The 19,416-nt window shown below is 39.4% G+C and overlaps 1 pseudogene; it reads left to right on the plus strand.

The window, feature by feature from the left end:
• Positions 1-10,932: 10,932 nt before the first annotated feature.
• LOC103287859 (replication protein A 14 kDa subunit-like) lies at positions 10,933-11,281 on the plus strand (annotated as a pseudogene).
• The last annotated feature ends 8,135 nt before the right edge of the window (positions 11,282-19,416 follow it).

The following is a 19,416-nucleotide window of genomic DNA, read 5'->3' on the forward strand; positions in this document are numbered from 1 at the left end:
GGCAATAAAATGTTGAAGGAATAAATATTCATATTCATGATAGCTTGAATTTATTTTAGATTTTACTAGTTTCTGGACACTGTTCTAACTGTCTGACCTGTATTAATACATGTAATCCCTTCCATAACTCTGCAAAGTAAAAATTATTATCATCCCCATTTTGTAGTTGAGAAAACTGAGGCACAAAGAGGTTAAGTAACTTGATCAAAACCATACAAGCATTAAGTGACAAAACTAGGATTTGAACGCAGGGAGTCTGGCTGCAAAAGCTGTGCTGCTTGTTGATCACTATGAATGGTCACTGCTTTTATACTTTAGTAGTGAAGGAAGATGTATCGCCATGAAGTGACTGAAAAATATGTAGTCTTGCCGGGCCAGTGGCTCAATGGTTAGAGCATCCTTCTGTGCACTGAAGGGTCATGGGTTCAATTATTGGTCAAGGGCACATACCTGGGTTGCAGGTTCAGTCCCTGGCTCCAGTCAGGGCTTTTGTGGGAGGCAACCAATTGACATGTTTCTATCACATCTCTCTCTGTGTCTCTCTCTCTTCCTCTCTCTTTCTGTCTCTCCCTCCGCTTCCTCCCTCCCTTTCTCCCTTCCACTCTCTCTAAAAATCAATGGAAAAAATATCCTTGGGTGAGGATTAACAACAACAAAAAACAAACTAACAAACAAAAATAGTCTTTTGTGCACATTAGAGATAAAAAATGTGAAATAGAAAAAGTTGAAGGACTGAGTAAAAAGTTATTTTTTAAGGCTATATTGGCACATTTAGTAATAGATTCCATTCCTTATGGTTCTTTGTGCAATCTTATTAAGAAAATGTCTGACCAGCTATTTTATGTTAAAGATATTAAAAGATAATTCTTATAAAGGATGTCAAATAGAAATATGGATGTCAAACACCTAAGAAATAGACCATCAAGTTATTGGTATGTTAATTATAGGTTATTTGATATCTAATTTTCATAGAATCTCTAACTATAAATATAAACTATATTTTTCAATTAGAAAAAACAACATGTATATGTTATAATGATGAAGAAATGTGTTTCCTAAAAATACGAAGTGGATGTTGTTTCTACAGGATTTTTATTATCCTAGAGAACGCAGTCCTTTTGGTCAAAAATTTCTATCTAGTACTCTTGGTAAAATAAAATTATTTTTAAATTGTTATGTACTTTTAACATACAAACATTACTGTTTATTGATTTAAATATTCCTTTTAAGTGGTCTTAAAAATGGGTGTATCATTATAGCCTCAATGCTTTAAAAAATGTATCAGACCTTAAAATTGCAATTACAACTCTGTTGAGCTTTTAGCTTGTTTAAAATTTTTGATTGGGCCATTATTTTCAAACTAAACAAAAATACGTTAAGTTATAAAAAGCCTTCATGCTGATCATGTTAAAGTCAATTTTTAGCCAGTGTGCTCAAAGGTTGTAACCGCGACTGGAACTGAGAGTCCCCGATGTGCTGAATTGCACGTCTTCTCCTGGTAATCAGCAGTTTGTGTCTGGTTCCTGTGTTTTGTACACTGATGCACTGCCAAACTGCTGTGTTGTCATTTAAGACAAACGTGGGTTAAATTTAACTGTACTAATCTTTTAACTTCATTGTTGTTTCTGTGGTAAATGGTATATTACGGTACTTTCCACTGTAATACTATTATTATTCGTTCAGACATGCTTTATAAGCCATTGTAATTAATTCATGTTTGAATAGAACGTCCCTCGCTTCCTGGCCTGTTGGCTAAGATCAAGTGTAGAAAGTAATGCCAGACGGAAGGCAGTCAAGTTTTGCATGCAGGGTCCATGCCACAGGCACAGAGGGAAACCTCGCAATGAGCATTGACTGTGAAGGCAGGACATTGTTGGCAGAGATCAGTTTTAGAAACTGGAACATGTCAACCTCATGAAGATGGTCACAATATTTTTCTAGCTGAATGCACATAATAAGAGATATTTCTAGAGAAGCCATATTTTAAACCCACAAGTGCTTTCTGAATTATATTCTTCACTGATCATAGCCAAAAGGCCTAGCAGCAATGAATTGTATTTTAAAGGAAATACTTAATGTTGTACTCTGTATATTTTTATAGCTCATTATAAGTATTTTATTATTGCATTGCTGACTGTTTTAAACATGTAGATCTGTTAAGAAAGTATTATAAAATGTATTGTAACATGAATACATTTCCAGGTAAGTCAGTCAGTGATTTCCTGAGTGAAATAGCTTTATTATTTAATCCCAAACAAATACCATTTTGTTTTATATCAGGAAAAAAACTTTCTATTTCATTAATGTTGAGGCATGAGGTAACCACATTAAAGGCTTATTATGTAAGATTTATGTAGATAATTTTTTTTATATAAATGATGCCTTTGTTCATATAAGAGTTTTCTGGCAATTAGAAATAAAGGCCAGCATATACAAATGTGTTCATAAGATAGAATAGATGGTCCAGACATCATTTGAGGTTTTGAGTCTTTCACTTTTCTCTGACTGGTAGCAGATGTAGTCTGAAAATATAAACCGAAGTAAATCCTAAAGTAATGTTGGATCAGAGGGGGTAACAGGGAGGGGGAATATTTTTTTAAAGTGAGAAATACAATTATGATTAAACTAGAGGCCCGGTGCATGAATTTGTGCACCAGTGGGTTCCCTCAGCCTGGCCTGTGGGATCAGACCAAAACTGGCTCTCCAACATTCCCCAAGGGGTCCCAGATTGCCAGAGGGCACATGCCAGGCCGAGGGACCTCACTGGTGCACAATCAGGGCCAGGGAGGGACACGGAAGGTGGGCCAGCTGGGGAAGGACTGCGGGAGGACTCCAGGGAATGTCCAGCCCATCTCATTCAGTCCCAATCGGCCTGATCCCAGCAGCAAGCTAACCTACCCATCAGAGCGTCTGCCCCCTCGTGGTCAGTGCATGTCATAGCGACTGGTCAACTGGTCTATCTACTCCCTGGTGGTCAGTGCCCATCATAGTAAGCGATTGAGCGGCCTTAGCATATCATTAGCTTATTACACTTTGATTGGTTGAACGGACGACTGGACTACTGGACACTTAGCATATCAGGCTTTTATTATATAGGACTAGGGGCCCAGTGCATGAATTTGTGCACCTTGAAAGGAACTGTGGGCCACGAGGCTGTGGTAGGCACAGGGGCAGGTCTCAGCCCATCCTCCGCTCCCCCACCTGGCCCCTCCTGCCGCGGCCCCCAGTCCCCTGTCTGCCGGCAGCCCTGCTCCTGCCACCGCCATTCCCACGTGCTGATGGTGCCAGCTCCATTTGTACCCCCTGAAGGCGCTAGCCACGGGTGCGAGCAGGGATGGCGCCGTCAGCAGGTGCGAGCGGCAGCTGCTGCTCTGATCACCCCTCAGGAGCAGGGGGAGGTGGAGAAGCCCTCAGGGGCAATTGGGGCTGGCACCAGGCAAGTGGGGCCACGCTGGCAGCAGGTGCGAGCGCCATGTGGGACCGCAGCACATGGGAGAAAGAATTTTCAGTAACCACCAGAGGCTTGCCCCGATGACAGCGATCGGTGCCCTTCCTTGGTCTGGTGCCCCCACTCACCTGCTCCACCATCCCACCACAGCCAACACCCGCCATGTTCCACGCACACCCCTTGGTGGTCAGCACACGTCATAGCGACCGGTTGTTTGGTTGTTCGGTTGTTCTGGTTGTTCCGCCATTCGGTCTATTTGCATAGTAGCCTTTTATTATAAAGGATTACCATCATTGGTAGATTTAGCGTTTTTAGATAAGCAGACTTATAATAGATTGCCAGTATACAAAGATTTTCATTAGCATGGATAAATCTGTGGCATTATAAAGTTGAAATAAAACTGGGCACTATTGCCTGGCTGTTGTGGCTCAGTGGTTGAGTGTTGACGTATGAACCAGGAGGTCATGGTTCGATACCCTGTCAGGGCACATGTCTGTTTGTAGGCTTGATCCCCAGTTGGGGGCTTACAGAAGGCAACCAATGGATGATTCTCTCTCATCACTGATGTTTCTATCCCTCTCTTTTCCTCTCTGAAATCAATAAAGACATTTAAAAATAAAAAACTAGGCACTATTTTTAAAAGTTCTAAGAACTATTTCTCTAAGTCTCTATCAAGTAAACAGCAATGTTAGACCAGTGTGATTCTTGAGTCCATATATTTTTGTAATTAAGTTTATTAGGTGACATTGGTTAATAGGATCATCTAGGTTTCAGGTATGGATTTCCATGTTACAAAATCTGTGCATTGCACTGTGTGCCCACCACCCAAAGTCAAATCATCTTCCATCACCAAATATTAGGCCAGACGTGTTTCGACAAACATTTTTACCTAGATGTCCAGAAAACGTTGTGAGTTGACTGTTAGCATAATCATCTATTTTGGATGAGTCAGTAGCAAGTACAAAATATTCTTTCCAGTTCCTCCCCTTATGGCTCCTAACATTTTGTCTATTCTAAAAGTTATGAACTTATTTTAGAAGCAATGCAGAGCTATTTAATGGTTGGCCATTGTGGTCATATTCTGTTAAGCATTTGAGTTAAATAAGCAGTGATCCCCTCTACCCCCCTGCCTCAGAGTACAGAGGTGAAAAAAATAACCAAGTCCTGTCCTGCCACTATAAAACCTGAAGAAGTTACTCAGCCCCTATAAGCCCTAATTTACTCATCAGTAAAGCTAAGATAATAACAATGCCTATGTTATTGAATTATTGTAAAGACTAAATGAGGTAAAGAAACTGAATTAATCAAAGCATTATGTAATACATTACCTAATTTTAAGTGTTATTTTTTGAATGATGTGAATCAAAATACCTTGTGTACCTGGAGGCTCGGCAATAGAGGCACCAACTACTTCAGAAGGGCAGGATCTGAAAATGGAGGACCGGCTGAAAGATTGTATCCAAAATGTTTGGGTGGTGCCCTGATGGCATGGCTCAGTGGTTGAGCATCAACCTATGAACCAGGAAGTCAGAGTTCGATTCACGGTCAGAGCACATGCCCAGGTTGCGGGCTCGAACCCCAGTGGGGTGCATACAGGAGGCAGCCAGTCAGTGATTCTCTCTCATCATTGATGTTTCTATCTCTCACTCCCTCTCCCTTCCTCTCTGAAATCAATAAAAATATATTAACAAAATGTTTGGGTGGCCAGGGCTCCTCTCCTACCCAGGCAAGGAAGCAGCTACTTCTGGTCCCTCCCACAATCTCCTCTCCCTTCTCTCCCCTCTAGCACTTATTCTCTGGAGAAGAGGAATGCAGGAGCTTGGGCTTAAGGGCACCATGGAGAGCTGCTGTGAGATGAGGGGCTTCAAGCAGGGGCATTAAATGACAATGTACGTGCTCTTCAACACAGGCAACAGTATGGCGGTTACCATAGCGGAAGGGGGCCGAGGGATGGTGAAGGGGCTGAGGGAGGGTGAAGAGTAGAGAACGCGGATATAGGGTGACGGAAGGAGATTTGACTTTGGATGGTGAGCACTTAATGCAATATACAGAGGATATATCCTAGAATTGAAACCTATATAATTTTATTAACCAATGACACCCCAATGTTTTAATAAAAATACATAAATAAATAACAAAAAAAGAAAATGTGCATGCTAAACTGTGGTAGCTTCAGCAACTTGATTTTTTTTTTCCATAGTTTCCTGTATTTCTTTGCTAGCAATACAAATTAATTTCCTAAAAAGAACTTGATCTCAATGCAAGATGCAAAATGACTTTATATAATAGCACTGAGATGAAAATCACATCAACTCATCTTTCCTAATGGTTAGAACTACACTTTATTGAGTGATAACACTGTGTCAGGCACAGTAGTGAGCACTTTCCATATATTCTTGCATTTAATTCTTCTAAGCAGGTATTATTATTTCTATTTTCATAGATAAATAAACAGAGGAATAATGTGGCTTGCAGACTCCGTGCAGTTAGTCAGTGACCAAGCAGATTTATTCCGATGCAGAATGTTCTTAAATACTATGCTTTGCTCCTTCCTGGTCCTGATCTTGAGTGCCACTTATAGCAAGGATTATTTTTCCCCATGTTTAAAACCCAAATATTTTTTTTATTTTCTAAATCTGTGAGCAGTAGTCCTATATTATCCTATACACAAATGTTGTCTTAATGACTTTGTAGAAATTGATAATCCCGCCCTAGCCGGTTTGGCACACTGGATAGAACGTCGGCCTGGGGACTGAAGGGTCCCAGGTTCGATTCCGGTCAAGGGCATGTACCTTGGTTGCAGGCACATCCCCAGTAGGAGGCAGCTGATTGATGCTTCTCTCTCATCGATGTTTCTAGCTCTCTATCCCTCTCCCTTCCTCTCTGTAAAAAATCAATAAAATATATATTAAAAATGGATAATCCCTCTAGGATTATAATGTAGCCTTTTAACTCTGCAGGGCAGCTAGACTCTATCAGAGATCCCATGAATCATATAAAGGGGGAGGTAGAGGGAAACAGACAGGAAATAGCTTTTAGGATGGGCTTCTGTGTTGGCAAGAATTAGACTCAGCTACTTTTAGCTGCAAAGAGGGAGCAGAATATTTCTGATTCAACACAAAATATAATACCCAGAGGATCAAGAAATGAAATGAGTTGAGTTGAAGCACTTCAGAAGTAGTCTAGCATATTCATTTGCAATCTTTTTACTCTGGAGGAAGTTTTGAAATAATTTTCAAGTCTCAGGGAACCCCCACATAAATATTCTTATATCTACAAGTGACAAAATGTTAATGTGACTGGTAAACTATAGATATAATAATGCAATAACAGCTGTCAATAATTGTCACAGAAATAGGAATGATCTTTTTCCATGAATATTATTAATAACTTGTTTAACTATAAGTAAAAGGCCAAAGTGAGAGGCAACAAGCACTTATTTTAGTTTAAAAAAGAAAAGAATAGCTCTTCAGGAAGCCCTGACACAGGCAGAAACCCAAATAGTGTTCCAAGCAGGAGAAAGGGAAGGGGAACAGTGACATCAATAGAAGGAAGGCATTGCTATTGGTGCAGATAAGCTAGCATAGTGATACTAATTCTAATCGATGTTTTTGTTTTTTAGTCTGTAATCAGCAGTCCTGCAGTCATAATATCTGCTTCCTTGTTCTCCATGCACACAGTGCTTTGGGACACAGTGTTGCTTTAGACTCAGTCTGAAGGTTATCTCGCCCTGCTTCACCATTCCAAAGGTTTGAGGCATTAAATGTGCAAGGTGATTTCTCTGGGATGGAAGCTCCAACCCCATTGTAAAGTATTTCCATTTATTATTAAAATTATTTTTTTACAAACTTATTGGCCTAGTCTTTTGGTATGGCCCTCTCTCCCCACAAAGGACACCAACAGTCACTAAGTTGGTAGTGTAGGCAGAGGAAATTTAGCCTTTTTTAATTTTTATTTCCTATTTGATTTTTAAACCATATCTAATGTGTGAGTCCAAGTGCTCCAAGACACCAACCCAGGTTTAAACAAGCAAGGACTTTATTACAGAAACATCTTTGAGAGATAATGGGCAAGGAGACCGGGAAGACTGGGAGAGCCATCAGGCCATGAAGCACAGATGACCCTGTGTCAAGAGAGAAGAAGGGAAGTTGGGTGGAAGTGGTCTAGATTCCCTTATGTCCAAAGAGGGGTCAGCAAGGATATCAGAGTCTTCGAACCAAAACTGGCCAACAGAGGGGTTTGCTGACACCCAGGTGTGGGTTTGCCTCAGTCACCAGCGGGGAGCACATTGTGGGAAGAGAGGCCTTAGCACCAACGTGGTGATCAGTTCAGAGCACAGCAACCGGGGCGTTTGCTCAGTTAAGTTCCCTGTGGTTGGAGGTCTGCAAGGCACATTCTCAGGGCCGCCACATCTAAGACCTAATAATAAACGTCCATAATAAACGTGGACTTCACAAGTAGTTAATAATGTAAGCTACTTGGGGTTTTTTTTCCCCTTATTTAAAACTAAAATGACTTCTTATTCCAACTTTCTTGAAAAAAAAGAAGTTAGGTTTAGCTTACCTTTCTTAAAATCAGTATCTTACTTCCCCTTTCAAATATTATAAATATGTAACATGTGTAATTTCATAAACTATGAATATATGTGGCAAACCTTAAAATTTTCTTTAAACTTATGTGATTTAATTTTTCTTGAGGTAGGCTTTGTTGATTTAATTTAAATAAAATTTCTAAATTGATTTAAAGGCTCATTACATACAGAGGAACAAAGGTATGGATGGCATATTTAAACATGAAAATTATTGACAATGCAATCAGTAAATCTACTAAACCATAAGCCAAAAGAGGATGAATAAAAATTTATCTTAAGATAGATTTTAATAGAGAACACAGAAATCGACCCAAACCACTATGCCCAATTAATATTCGACAAAGGAGGCATGAACATACAATGGAATAAAGACAGTCTCTTCAATAAATAGTGTTGGGAAAATTGGACAAATACATGCAAAAAAATGAAATTAGACCACCAACTTACACCATACACAAAAATAAACTCAAAATGGATACAGGATTTAAACATAAGTCGGGAAAGCATAAAAATACTAGAGGATTCCACAGGCAGCAAAATCTCAGACATATGCCGAAGGAACTTATTCACTGATACTGCTCCTAGGGCAATGGAAAATAAAGAGAAAATGAACAAAAGGGACTACATCAAAATAAAAAGCTTTTGCACAGCAAAAGAAACAATCAACAAAACAACAAGAAAGACCACCACATGGGAGAACATATTTGCCAATGTTATCACTGATAAAGTTTTAATCTCCAACATTTACAGAGAACTCATACAACTCAACAAAAGGAAGATAAACAATCCAATCAAGAAATGGGCAACGGACCTAAATAGAAACTTTTCGAAAGAAGACAAAAGGAAGGCCAAGAGACATATGAAAACCTGCTCAGTCACTAATTATCTGAGAGATGCAAATCAAAACAACAATGCAGTACCATCTCACACCTGTCAGAATGGCTATCATCAACAAATCAACAAATGACAAGTGCTGGCAAGGATGCGGAGAAAAAGGAACCCTCGTGCACTGCTGGTGGGAATGCAGATTGGTGCAGCTACTATAGAGAACAGTATGGAGTTTCCTCAAAAAACTGAAAATGGAACTCCCATTTGACCCAGAAATACCACTTCTAGGAGTATATCCCAAGAAGCTAGAAACATCAATCAGAAAGGTTATATGCACCACTATGTTCATAGCAGCACAATTTACCATAGCTAAGAATTGGAAACAGCCTAAGTGCCCATCAGCAGATGAGTGGATTAAAAAACTGTGGTACATCTACACAATGGAATACTATGCTGCGCTAATAAAGAAGGAATTCCTACCATTTGCAACAACATGGATGGAACTGGAGCGCATTATGCTAAGTGAAATAAGCCAGTCAGAGAAAGAAAAATATCACATGATCTCACTCATCTATGGCAAATAACAAACAACATAAACTGGTGAACAAAAGCAGATCCAGAGACAGGGAAGCATCAATCAGACTGTCAAACCTCAAAGGGAAGGTAGGGGAGGGTGAGGGTAAGGGGGAGAGATCAACCAAAGGACTTGTATGCATGCATATAAGCCTAATCAGTGGACACAGACAACAGGAGGGTGAGGGCATGAGTGGGGGGGAGGGGGTTGAGGACAAATATGTAATACCTTAACTAATGAAGAAATTAAAATGAAAAAAAAGATAGATTTTAATACAAAACTTTGAAAAAGTAAATTTTTCCTGAGTAACATGATCAGACTCAAGTATAGTCCTATAGGGCTAGCAATTATAAAGTTATTATGCACAAATACTGGCTTTTGCACAGGTGGCGTGGCTTAGTGGTTGAGTGTCAACCTATGAAACAGGAGGTCACAGTTTGATTTCTGGTCAGGGCACTTGCCAAGGATGCAGGCTCCATCCCAAGTGTGGGGCATGCAGGAGGAAGCCAATCAATGATTCTCTCTCGTCATTGATGCTTCTACCTCTCTCTCCCTCTCCCTTCCTCTCTGAAGTTAATAAAAATATATTTTTAAAAAAGAAGGAGAATGACAAGCTATTCCTGTTATTTAAAAAAAAAAAATCTGACTTTTAAAATTCTCTTTTATATTCCTACTAGAGGCCCGGTGCATGAAAATTCATGCACTCGGTGGGGGGGCCTTCAACCCAACCTATGCCCTCTCGCAGTCCGGGACCCCTCAGGGGAAGTCCACCTGTGCCCTCTGGGGAACCCTTGGGGGACCGCCAGTTGGACATCCCTAGTGCTGCCAAGAAGGTGAGAGAGGCTCCCGTCACCAACGCTGTGCTCACAGCCATCAGCCCGGCTTGTGGCTGAGTGGAGTTCACCCTGTGGGAGCGCACTCACCACCAGGGACAGCTCCTGTGTTAGCGTCTTCCCCCTGGTGGTCAGTGTGCATCATAGCAACCGGTTGTTCCTGGTCATTCGGCCATTAGAGTCAATTTGCATACAGGCAGTCCTCGGGTTACATCGGACTCAACATATGTTGTTTCATGGTTACATCACCATCTCACATTTATTTATTAAAAAAAAAAGTTTCGTCATTTTGACGTATGTACATATGTGCTTTATGTTTTTTATTATTTATTTACCACAAGTAAAGATCAGGAATTGTTACCTTTCTTTAAAATTTTTTTTATTGTTTCACTTCATTACTGCTGTGTATGTGCTCCATGTGAGTGACGTAGGTGCTTATGTAGGTGGGTTCCGACTTACGGCGAAAATCACATTACATCACGCTGTAGGAACAAATCTCCAATGTAACCCGAGGACCTACTGTATTACTCTTTCATTATATAAGATTTATGTGTACATATTTTTTTTTTATTTTTGAAACTAGAAATAAAGAATAAAATAACTTGGTTTTTCACTCCTCCACTGGTTTCCCACCGGCAGCCAATCTCCATCTGCAATTATGGTGGAAGTGATGGAGTTGCCCAAATCATGCATAAACACCAGCATGCTAGCTCAGGCCATCAACTGGCCTGTCTGCTTCATAGGGAGGCTGGAAAGGATTCATCCCACTGGAAAAATGGTGTCTTTTTTTCCTTTCTCAAAGGAAAAAGTGCAACCATTAAGTTGATAGGGCCCCTTGGTGAAGAAATCTCTAGGATCGTGGAAGTAGTTGGAAGAGTAACAGATCATCTTATGTCCAGTTTAAAGAAGATAACCATCCTTTTGATCTTGGACTTTACAATGAAGCTGTGAAAATTATCCATGAGTTCCCTCATTTTTTTCCTTTGGGGGTTGTGCAATATGATTGATCTTGATTGCAAATAAGCTACATTGAAGACTATTAAAGGAGGTCCCTGATATTTGTGGGATAGATTCTTCTTATTTTTAATATTTAATTTGTTCTCTTTTTTTATTTCATTTACCTAACTTTATTAGATATTCCAGTATGCCATTTTTAATGGAACTGGTATATTGACGGTTCTCTTCTACCTCCTCATAAAGAATCATTTCACTGGCAGGTAGTCAGATCAGATGCAAAAGCAAAGCAGTTGTCTGACTTTAGTTTTCCGTTTTATTAATAAAAGTTTAAATAAAAAGAATAAAATAGCTTGAAACTCGTGCTTGTTTTTCTCCTGCACAGTTACCTAATTCTGGATCAAACTTGAGATAAACACAAATGTATTTCATTTTCAACCAAAATGAGATAATTTTCACCTTTTTTCTCATGGTGATTATTAAACAAGTCAAAGCTTGCTCACATTTGTAATGAGTGGAAAACTGCAGTGAAATGTTTGCTGCTTTCCTATGAATGGCAAGATACTCTTCCTTCACAGAAATCCACAACTTGTCTGGCGGCAAGACCCATAAAGCAATCTTAGCTGCATGATCAGACTGCAACTCACAGAATCCCTGTTCGCCTCTCAGTCAGGTTCTCGGGATCAGCAGAAGATTCAGAGAGAGGGTCTCTCACCCTTGTGTTGAAAGAGAAATACTATTCTGTTTTGTTCTGTGGGTCTTCCAAGTAGTTTCCATAAAGCTGAAGTCTTATGAATATCCTTCCTTACTCTCAAGCCCAGGCAACAGTGGGAACGTTTCAAAATTTCCTGTTGCAATCAATATTTTTTTTCCCAAAGGCTCATATTCTTAGAAATTGAAGAATCTTGTCACTTGAAGTTAAACTACTTTCTCCATCGCCTTGTGGATACTTGTTCAACTGGTTCATCTAATGCAAAAATGCCTGCTAAGTAGCTAATTACTGCAGCCTTCTTTTTCAAAACACTCCACAAAATCTGGCTACCGCTTCTTAAAAATCCTTCGTAATTCACCTTTTAACTAAAACACACCATTGCAAACTGTTCCCCTGCTTCCCCACAGATTTCTATATGGAGCAGCAGGTTTATGTGATCGTCATCCACATGATAACACAATTTTAAAACACAATTCTGGAGTGAACTTGTAGTTATTTAATAAAGTTAATCATTTTGAAGCATCATTTATTTTAGAACTTTTTTTTTTTAATTTTACCTATAAGAGTTTTTGACATCAGCACCTCTCTCTGAGGAAAGCAGTATGTTGTAATAACCTTAGATTCAAGGAGCTCAACAAAACCCAAGCACAAGAAGCATGAATAAAATTATATCAAGGCACATTATAATCAAACTTCTTCAAACCTGTGATAAAGAGAGGATCTGACCAACCAGAGGAAAAAGCTCATTACATACAGAGGAACAAATGTATAGATGACATCATATTTTCATCAGAAACAATGCAAGTGAGAAGAGAGTACAGCAAAATCTTAAGGTAGTGAAAGAAAAAAAAAAAGTCAACTTAAAATATCATAGTTCCCAAAATATCTTTCAAAAATGAAGGCAACACAGTTTTCAGACATACAAAAGCCAAACGATTTCATTAGCCACAGGCCCCATATTACAAGTAATGATAAAGGATGTTCTTTGGGCCTGGCCAGTGTGGCTCCGTGGCTGAGCATCAACCTATGCATCAAGAGTCACAGGTTTGAATCCAAGTCAGGGCACATGCCCAGGTGTGGGCTCAATCCCCAGAAGGGAGCATGCAGGAGGCAGCTGATCAATAATTCTCTCTCATCATTGATGTTTCTATCCCTTTCTCCCTCTCCCTTTCTCTCTCTGAAATCAATAAAAAAAAAACTACTTTTTTAAAAAAAGATGTACTTTGGTAAGAAAGAAAATGATACCAGATAGAAGTATAAATCTATACAAAGGAATAAAGAGTATTAAAAATGGTAAATTTATAGTTAAACATGTAATGTTTTTCTTTAAATTTTTTACTATAAAATCTGTAATTAAACAAAACTAATTACAATGTAGCATGTGGTTTAGAACATATGCAAAGTAAAATATGTTATAACAATAAGTGCAAAGGTAGAAAAGAAGGAAATGGAAGTAAACTCTTGAAATGTTTTTATACTATACATGAAGTGATATAATATCATTTGGAGATAGACTGTGGTAAGTTAACTATACTAATAAAAGCCTAGGTGGCCCTCACGCATGACGTTGTCACAAGATGGCCACCACAAAGATGGCCTCCACAAGATGGCCATGCGCACAGTGGAGGTGGGGCCTGGTGGTCGCTCCATGCAGTGAGGCCTGGGGGTCCCACGGCTCCATGTGGCATGGAGGAGACGGGTCCTGGTGGAGCAGGCAGGTCGCAACAGGGGAGGGCAGTTGTGGGCGATCAGGCCGGCAGGGGAGGGCAGTTGGGGGTGATCGGGCTGGCAGGGGAGGGCAGTTGGGGACAATCAGGCTGGCAGGGGAGGGCAGTTGGGGGTGATCGGGCTGGCAGGGAAGCAGTTAGGCGTCAATCAGGTCAGCAAGAAAGCAGTTAGGCGTCAATCAGGCTGGCAGGTGAGTGGTTAGGGGACGATCAGGCTGGCAGGCAGAAGCGGTTAGGGGTAATCAGGCAGGCAGGCAGGCAGGCGAGCGGTTAGGAGCCAGTGGTCCCGGATTGTGAGAGGGATGTCCGACTGCCAGTTTAGGCCCGATCCCATCAGGCCTAAACTGGCAGTCAGACATCCCCTGAGGGGGCCCAGATTGGAGAGGGTGCAGGCCAGACTGAGGGACACCCCCCCCCCGCTGCACGAATTTCATGCACCAGGCCACTAGTATACCATAAAATAACTAAAAGTGAAAACCAAAGAACTATAGATAATTAACAATCAATGATATGAAACAGATTCAGAAATTATATAATCTCCAAAAAGTCAGGAAAAGCAAAAAAATAAAAAACAGGAGACAAAAATAGCAAAACTTTATATATATATATATATATATATATATATATATGAATACTTTAAATTGAAATTATCTAAGTAACCCAATTAAAAGACAGAGATGGTCAGACTGAATTAAAAACAAGATTCAGTTATGATATAAATAAAAAACCCACTTCAAATATAAAGACACAATTAAATAAAAAGTAAAAGTATGGGAAAAGATGTTCTATACCAACACTAATCAAAAGAAAGTTGGAGTGAGTATATTAATATCATAGAAAGCAAATTCAAAAGCAGAAAATATCAGAGACAAAATGGTCATTTCCTATGGATAATGGGGTTAATTCATCAAGATCACATAACAATCCTAAACACTTATGTACCTAATAATGGAACTTCAATACACATGAAGCAAACAGATAGAACTGAAAAGATACACTTAAAAAATCCAGAATTAATTGTTGTAGATTTTAGTATGCCTCTCAATTATTGATGGAACAGTAGACAGAAAACCAGTAAAGGTATAGAAAATATGAACAATACTGTCATACAATTTAATTAAGATTTTTAAAACATCCCACCCAACAGCAGAATATATATTATTTTCAAGTACACACAGAATATTTACCAAGATAGACCATATTCTTGGCCAGAAAATAAGTCTCAATAAGGTTAAGATGGTTCAATTCATACAAAGTTCTTTGAACAAAATAGAACTAAATTAGAAATCAATAACAGAAAGATCTCTGCAAAATCCCCAAATATTGAAGACTAAATAATACACTCCTAAATAACTCATGGTTCAACAAAAAAAATCAAAAACCAAATTAGAAATTATTTTGAATAAAATAAAAATTGAAAAGAGTGAAATTTCTGAGATGCCAATAAAGCAGTGCATAGGGGGGAATTTACAGCACTAAATGCTTACATTAGGCAACAAGCTCTTAAATCAATAACCTCAGCTTCCACATTAAGAAAATAGAAGAAAAAGGAGCGAATTAAACCCCAAGCAATCAGAAGAAAGGAAATAATAAAGGTCAAGGTAGTAATCAATGAAGTAGAAAATAGAAAAACAATAGAGAAAATCCATGAAATTAAAAGCTAGTTCTTTGAGAAGATCAATAAAATTGATAAACCTCTTTCCTGACTGTTAAAGACAAAAAAGAAAGAAAACACAAATTGACAATATTAGGAATAAGAGGTGACATCATTAGACATTTTACAGCTATTAAAATGAAAACATAATTAACTACTTTATCCCAATAAATTAAAAAACATAGGTAAAATTTTGCAAGACACAAATTGCCAAAGTTCACTCAAAAACAGATTAATAAGGTGAAAAGTCATATATCTATTTTAAAGATTAAATTTCTAGTTGAAAACCTTCCCACAAAGAAAACCCCAAAAGACTTCACAGTGAATTCTACCAAATGTTAAGAAAAAAATACCAACTCTACACAAACTTTTCCTGAAAATTGTAAAGCAGGGACTATTTCCCAACTTATTCTATGAGGCCAGCATTGACCTGATATCAAAACCAGACAAAGACCTGGAAGGAAGGAAGGAAGGAAGGAAGGAAGGAAGGAAGGAAGGAAGGAAGGAAGGAAGGAAGGAAGGAAGGAAGAAAACAACTACAGATTAATGTCCTTCGTTAACATAGATGCAAAAATTTTAAACAAAAATTTTAGCAAATCAAATACAACAATGTATTAAAAGTATAATACACCAGTGCAGATGCAAGAAAAAAAGGGTCCTCGCACTTTCTGTCTGTCTGATTGTGGCAGCCAAGATTGAATGGGGGAGTACAGTGGAAAAAAAAAGTATAATACATTATGACTAAATGAGGTTTATCTCAGGAATGTAATGTTTTAATTTTTGAAATCATTCAATATAAATCACCATATAAAAAAGCTAGAAAACAACATACAATAATCTCAATAGCTGCAGTAAAACCATTTGACAAAAATCAAACATTCATTCCTGACTTTTTAAAAAATAATTTTCATCAACGGAGAGAAGAAAAATTTCTCAACCTGGTAAAGGACATCTATAATATCTTATAGCTAATATTATACATTAATGGTAAAAAGTCAAAATGCTTTCCCTTTAATCTCAGGAATAAGTAAAAAATTTCCACTCTCACCATTTTTATTCAGTGTTGTATTGGGGTTTCAGACAGTGCAATTGGGAAAGGAAAATAAATAAAAGGCATCCAGCTTGAAAAGGAAAAATTAAACTATCTTTATTCACAAATGACATGACTGTATGAAACTTACAAAAAAAGCTACTAGTAATAAATAAGTTTAGCAAGGTTGTAGGGTACAAGCTCAATACACAAAAGTGAGTTACATTTCTCTATACTGGTAATGAACAATTGGAAATTAAAATTACAATCAATAGCATTAAAAATGTGAAACATTTAAAGACAAATCAATCAAGATGTGAAAGACCTGGACACTAAAAAGTATAAGCATTACAGAGTGAAATTAAAGAGGACCTAAATTAATGAATCAAAAGACTTAGTGGTGCTCAGATGGCCTATAACTTTAATGCAATCATCAGGCTTCTTTTTTTTTTTTAAGAATTTGTCAAACTGATTCTAAAATTCATATAAAAATACAAAGGACCTACAATAGCCCAATTTTGAAAAATAAGAATACATTTAGAGGGCTAGAACTATCTGATTTCAAGATTTGTTATTAAGCTACAATATTAACATCAAGATAGACAACAGATCAATGGAACAAAAAACTAATCAAGCTCCAAAATCTGTATACTCCTCCAATTGAATATGGGTCTATATCCATCCAGTCCCCCTGGATTTGGGTGGCCCTATGACCTCTTCCACCTATGGAGTGAAGAGGAATAACACTGTGTGACATCTGAAGACTGGTCAGGAAAGATCAAGAAGCAGCCACCTAGTTCTCTTGGGATGTTTGCTCTGGAATCTAGAGGAAGCCAATCACAATGTAAGAAGTTTGATGACCTGATATTGCCATGTCTTAAAGGCCACGTGTAGGCGATCCAGTTGACAGTCCATCTGAACACCTAGCCAACAGCCAACCTCAACTGCCAGCCAAGTGAGTGAGCTATTTTAGACTCCAGCCCAGATGAGCCAAGTTATGATTACATCTGACTTCAAATGCATAAGATACTTGAGAACTGCCCAGCTGAGCCTATCCTGAATTCCTGACCCATAAACATACTTTATTCAAAATAAAATAGTTATTTTAAACCATAGAACTTCATGGTAATTTATTATGAAGCAATAGCAGCAGAAACAGGGAGCTTTCAGTGAGTCATATGTCCCCATCACCATATATAAAGTTTTCCTGGCGATAAATCTGCCCACTTAGTCAATGCTTCCTTGCAGCTTTTTAGGGTTTCACTCAAATATACTAGTAAATCGCTATCCAAAGATAATAATACAATGGAATAAGGAAAACAAACCAAAAAAGAGGACCCCCAAACATCAGAGGCAACACACAGAATAAGAGGTAACCTAATTTATTTTTAAAAAATCTTATTCTCATTTGGCCAGAGTGACTCAGTTGGTTGAGCATCATCCTGTGCACCAAAAACATTTGGGTTTGACTCCCAGTCAGCGCACATGCCTCGGATGCAGGTTTCATCCCTGGTCAGGGCACGTACTGGAGGCAACCTTTAGATGTTTCTCTCTCACATAAATGTTTCTCTTTATCTCTCTCTCCCTCTTTCTCTTCCTGCCCCCTTTCTCTCTCTAGTCATGACCTCCAGTGAAGATTAAATAAAAAAATAAAAAAAATCAGCCCTGGCCAGTTTTTCTCAGTGGCTAGAGTGTCAGCCTGTGGACTAAAGGGTCCCAGTTTGATTCCTGGTCAAGGACACACAATTCCATTGCAAGGTCTCAGGCTCCGGTAGGGGCCCAGGCAGGAAGCAACCAATCAATGTATCTCTCTCACATAGATGTTTTCTCTCTCTTTCCCCCTCTCCACTCTTCCTTCCATTCTCCGTAGAAATCATAGAAAAAATTCCTCAGGTGAGGATTTAAAAAAAAAAAGATCATATTCTCATAAAGGTGAGAAAGCAATCTAAGTATATAAAGAGGTAATATGCTAATTGGTCCTAACGGTGTCACAGTCACGACTGCTAAGGAGGAGGCTCCTGCGTGTGTGCAGCAGGGCGTTGCTCCTGGAGATGGGGTGGAAGTGGGGAGGTGCCCGGAGGAGGCCCATGCCCAGGAGGGCAGGGGTGAAAGCCCGTAGCGCCCCCACCAGTCCTTCACCACCCACTGCTCGCACTCAGAGCGCCCCGCCGCTCACCTGCCTGGGGAAGGAGCCCAGCACAGCAGGCGGGAGGTTTCCATGCTCTCCTCCAATGCCATGATGGGGCGGTGCTGCCACATTGCTCCAGAGACAAGGCAGAAGCGGAGAGGTGCCCGGTGAAGGCAGGACCAGCCCGAGGTGACTCAAGGGCCTGAGGGTGGGGCTGGAAGCGGCCAGAGAAGGCCAGAGGGGTTGGGGAGCTGGGCCAGGAGCACTGGAGCTCGGCGTGGAGAGGTTTGGGTGTCAAGGCAGGGTGGCGGGTGGGTGGGCGAGCCACGCGATTTCGAGCGCTGGGCTCCTAGTCGGTACATAAAAAAAATAAGAACAAGGTTCTATGAAAAAAATAAAAGTCTGTATTAGTTTCCTATTGCTGCTATAACAAATTATCACACACCTAGTGGCTTAAAGCAACACAAACACCATATGGTTCTAGAGGCCAGAAATCCAAAATCAACCTAACTAGACTGATTCCTCCTGGAAACTCTGGAGGGAGATTCCACTTCCTTGCCTTTTTTACCTTCTAAAGGCCTCCTGCATTCTTTGGCTCATGACCCCTTCTTTATATCACTCAACCTCTTGCTTCTATCTTTACATTTCTTACTACTAACTCTAATCCTCCTGCCTCCCTCTTATAAGGACCCTTGATATTTCATTTTTGAGTCAACCCAGACAACCCACAACAATGTCCCCATCTTAAGAGCCTTAACTTCATCACATCTACAAAGTCCCTTTTTTCACATAAGGTAACATATTCATAGATTCTGGGGATTAGGATGCAGATATCTTTGTATATGGAGATAATATTGGAAGCCACCTAAAAAGTTTTGAAAATAATTGTTGAATCTGGGGATAGGGAGCCAGGGATAGAAAAGGGAAGGGATTGCTG

This window comes from Eptesicus fuscus, chromosome 2, assembly GCF_027574615.1.
Source record: "Eptesicus fuscus isolate TK198812 chromosome 2, DD_ASM_mEF_20220401, whole genome shotgun sequence".
NCBI lineage: Eukaryota > Metazoa > Chordata > Mammalia > Chiroptera > Vespertilionidae > Eptesicus > Eptesicus fuscus.